This window comes from Egretta garzetta, unplaced genomic scaffold, assembly GCF_000687185.1.
Source record: "Egretta garzetta isolate BGI_Z169 unplaced genomic scaffold, ASM68718v1 scaffold268, whole genome shotgun sequence".
Classification (NCBI taxonomy): domain Eukaryota; kingdom Metazoa; phylum Chordata; class Aves; order Pelecaniformes; family Ardeidae; genus Egretta; species Egretta garzetta.
Window position 1 is genome coordinate 2,053,299 of NW_009260600.1, and position 4,923 is coordinate 2,058,221.

Here is a 4,923-nt window from a genome sequence, read left to right on the forward strand (position 1 = left end):
CTGTCAGAGCCGCCCCCTGCCAAGTGGCAGGATGCATGCCCATGGCCTGTCCTCCCCAGAGGTATTGAAGCTCCTGCAAACCAGCCTATATACCCAGCTCAGGGCTACAGTTGGACTATGAAACACAGGAAAGACCTGGCTGGACTTGGTTGGCCTCCTAAAGGCAATCCAGACAGAACAACCTCATTTTAGTGAACACTTAAAATGTGTTTAACACTTAAAATCTGGAGCACTGGTAGCCTGCCAGGTCAGGCCTTATCTGGCAAAATCCCTTGTGCTGACAGTCCCAAGCAGTCAGAGTTTTGAAGCACATCAGAGAGTTCTCTGTATTTCAGCAGCACGGGGGAAGGAGGTGGCTTTTCTCTTGTAGCCTCTGGTTTGGTGGCATTGGAGGATCACTTCTGAAGTAAACAAACTGCAGGTTTGGAGCTCTGTGATTAAAGTGACTTCATCATCTCCAAAACATAATGCAAAGCCTTGCTGAAAGTCAGCTTCCTAAACACCATGGTGCTGTGACGCTGCTGTTTTGAACAGGTACTGAGTGATATTCATTGACTGACATGTGTTAATGTCCATGGATGAATGGGGAAATGGTTGTTTGATCCACCATAGCCAGATGTATTTCACTAGCACAGATGTGAATAGCTAGCACGTTACATCTGTATTGGGTTTGCATGGCAAGGTTTTGTTACCAGGGGGGCTACAGGGGTGGCTTCTGTGAGAACCTGCCAGAAGCTTTGCCTGTGTCTGACAGAGCCAATGCCAGGTGGGTCCAAGACGGACCCACCACTGGCCAAGGCTGAGCCCATCAGCAATGGTGGTAGTGCCTCTGGGATAACATATTTTAAAAGGGGAAAAAAAGAACTTGCACAACTGTGGCCGGAGAGAGGAGTGAGACTATGTGAGAGGAGCAGCCCTGCAGACCCCCAGGCCAGTGCAGCAGGAGGGCAGGAGGGGCTCCAGGCGCCAGAGCAGAGATTCCCCTACAGCCCCTGGTGCGGCCCATGGTGGGGCAGGCTGTGCCCCTGCAGCCCAGGGAGGCCCAGATCTCCACCTGCAGCCTGGGGGGGACCCCACACTGGAGCAGGGGGGTGCCCAAAGGAGGCTGTGACCCTGTGGGAAGCCCATGCTGGAGCAGGCTCCTGGCAGGACCTGTGGACCCATAGGGAGAGGAGCCCAGGCTGGAGCAGGTTTGCTGGCAGGGCTGGTGAGCCCACGGGGGACCCACACTGGAGCAATCTGTTCCTGAAGGACCTCACCTTGTGGGAAGGATGGACCCACACTAGAGCAGTTCATGGAGAGCTGCAGCCCATGGGAAGGACCCACGCTGGAGCAGTTTGTGGAGGACTGTCTGCCGTGGGAGCGACCCCAGGCTGCAGCAGGGGCAGAGTGTGAGGAGTCCTGCCCTGAGGAGGAAGAATGGCAGAGACAGTGTGTGATGAATTGACCCCAACCCCCATTCTGTGTTCCCCCTGCGCCCCTCAGGGGGAGGAGGTAGAGAAAATGGGGAAGACAGTTGAGCCCAGGAAGAAGGGAGGGTTGGGGAAAGGTGTTTTTAAGATTTGTTTTTATTTTTCATTACCCTACTTTGATTTGATTGGTAGTAAATTAAACTGATTTCCCCAAGCTGAGTCTGTTTTGCCCATGATCGTAATTGCTGAGTGATCTCTCCCTGTCCTTATCTTGACCCATGAGCCTTTTGTTATTTTTTTCTCTTCCTTGTCCAGCTGAGGAGGGGTGTGATAGAGCGGCTTTGGGGGGCAGCTGGCGTCCAGCCAGGGTCAACCCACCACAGCATCACAAAGCATGATGACTTGTTTCAGTTTTTGGCACATGTTAGCAATACACTTTTTCTCCTAAACAGTGTTGCTGAGAGCTGCAGGACTTACACCTGCACTGCAGAAAATAGGCATTTTTTTTAGCAGAAGTATCTCAAAGTGGAATTGCGGTGACACAAAGTATCTCCAGTGCTCGCATTGTTAAAGGTTATTAGGAGCCTTCACTTGGATGTGACCTCATTTCACTAACTCAGATTAAGAACATTTTGTATAAGCAGAAACAATTTAATGCAAATAATTATGACAGACAAGACAAAGATTTACTGAGGTGGATCCGGGGGGCTTCTGGTTCCCCCCACTCCCCTCGGTCCCAGCAACCCAATGTGTATTTCCACGCTGGTGCAGCCAGTGCCTCCCCACACCCACCCAGAGCAGGCTGTCTCCGTCCCTGGTTAATGCAGCTCTGATTACAGCATTCTTAGAAAGGCAGATTTTCTTTCGTGTTCTCATATCCAAGTATTAACCTGCCCTGACATTGCTTCATTTGCCAGAGCTGATAGCGTGGCCTGAGATCACTTCGCTGCAGAGATTACACAGAAGTAGAGGCAGAGTCCAATAACTTCTGTTCTGCAAAACAAGTTTTAGTTTCTACTCCAGTATAAGTTTAGATATATGTTAATTTTACATATATATATATATAATATCTCTCTGTGTAATAGCTAGTCTTGCTGCAGAGATAAGAAAGCCACAGGTGAGGTGCTATGTGAATCTGGAGCAAGAGATGCTTCCCTCTGTGTGCCTTGACGGAAGAAAATCCAAGTGTAGTTATGCTTCTGATCCTATCACAGACCCACTACAGCTGGCTACGGCCACATCTCCTGCTCATTTGAGTAGATGTTTTGCTTATCTAAAGCCTGCAAATAATTATACATTCGGTAGCAGGCTGTTATAAACAACATATAATATTCTTCTTGTTTCAGTAACCTCATTTTATAAGAAGTCACCAAAGCGGCGAGTCCCCACATTGAAGCCGGTTTCACATGATTATTGGCAGAAATGACAATTTTATTTTAAAACCTCCTGTGATCTGATCTCAGGATCTATTTGGATCTTCAGTCCCCATGGCAATAGCTTCTCAAATCCTGAAAATAACAATGTGCGCAGCTATTTTGACTGAATAAACCAGACGCCACACATGCGGAAGGCTGAGCATATGGGTGCATGCTTGCAGGGAGAGGGTTTCGTTTTGGTCATGAAAGTAAATAGCTATTTTCCAGGTGCATGTAGAGATCTGCTCTACTTGGTCAGACGTGTCAAGTGAGGGAGTGCTATTTTTACACTGTCACTTTTTAAAGCAGGCCTGCATTCATCCTTTTGAATGGCTTTCTAATGATACCTGATGTGGTTCACGTGCACCGGGAACCCATTAAGGCTCTTCCCAGTGAAATACTGCTGAAATGGTGCCACGGAAGAGGGGAAGCAGGAAAATGGATCCTAGCCTTGTGTTGTATATTCATGCATCCCCCCTTTAAACTGGAGCTGTTAATCAAAACAGGAAGCCTTGTGAGTTGTTTTGGTTGAGAATAAAAATTTGTTTTCATCTTTGATGCTGCCTTAAGTGTTTGAAGATAATGTACGATGAAGGAAGAAACAACTACACAGGCAGTTTCTTTGCTCACAGCTCTCTGCCTTTCTGATGGACCTTGACTTTGTGCAGCGAGGGTGCTGCAGCAGGGCTGTGCCTGGATGGACCTCTTCCCGCAGGCCACCAGGTATCACGTGGACCTCGTCTCCTGGTTGCCCAGCTCTGCGTCACACCTGGAGCCTGCCCCTGCATGATCCCAACACAGGAGTGTCAGGGGCTGGCGGGCACCAGGTCCCAAGGGAAGATGAACACCATTTTGCTGTCAGTGCTCACCCGCTGGCTGGCACTCCACTGCCTGCAGCCTCCCCCGGGGTTGTTGTGGGGGAGATGTTGAGACAGTTGGACCTGTGCAAAGATTTATTCACAGGGTCTGTAGCTGCTGGTATGCATTGACTCCAGAGGTAATAGCTGCTTTTGGGGAAAGATAAAAAAATAAAAGGAGAGAAACAGAAGAGAAAGGAAAACTCGGCCCTGTGGCCAGCTGGGTGGAGAAGGAACAGGAGGTCCTCAGAGGAGTGTCCTCCCCTGGGCGTGGGTGCCCTCCCTGCAGACAAATTTCCCATGGTAACTAATGTATTTTTCTTTTTTTTTTTTTTTTTTTTTTTGACCGTCAAACTCCCTGTTCGTTGCTCCTGCTTACAAAGCTGTTGGTGCTGATGGGAGCACGCACTGATGGGGCACACTGGTTGCCTGTGAAGCTTTGTGCATGCATTTTGTCGGGTCCCCTAATGTAAACCAAGAGCAACAGCCCAGGAATAGGAAGAGATGTGGGAAAGGAAGGTGATTCCCACACTGACGGCCATCACTTCTCACAGGAGCCTGTCATAACAGGGCTTGCAGGTGCAGGGTCATGAAAATAAGACAAAACCAACATGGGCTGACAAGGGAAAAGCACCACTGAGGGGCTGGAGAGAACCCAGGAGCATGGGGGGTGAGACACAGAGCAGTGAGGAGGCTGCAGAGCTGCAGACAGGAGACCTTAATGTCGCACAAGTTGAGGCACTTCAGGCTCTGCACAACACAGAGCAAAGCCAAGGGCATGGCTGAGAAGCACACACAGAGCCAGGAGCTGGGAAATGCTCCCAGTCGGAGCTGTACAGCTCTAAACTGTCTCTTTTTATTATTGCAACCAGCAGAGCGGGTGACGACAACCGCTTGCTACAATGGCATCTCACCAGCTGTGGAGCGAGCATGCTTAAATGCGAGTGTCTTCAGCTCCTTGCCCTGCTCTCGTGGGCTGGCTGGCACAAGGGCACCCTAGTGCATCCCTGTGGGACTCAGCCGAGGAGAGGAAGAAAAGAAAAGAAAAGAAAAGAAAAGAAAAGAAAAGAAAAGAAAAGAAAAGAAAAGAAAAGAAAAGAAAAGAAAAGAAAAGAAAAGAAAAGAAGAGAAAAGAGAAAAGAGAAGAAAAGAGAAGAAAAGAGAAGAAAAGAGAAGAAAAGAGAAGAAAGGAAGAGAAAGGAAAAGAAAGGAAAAGAAAAGAAAGGAAAAGAAAAGAAA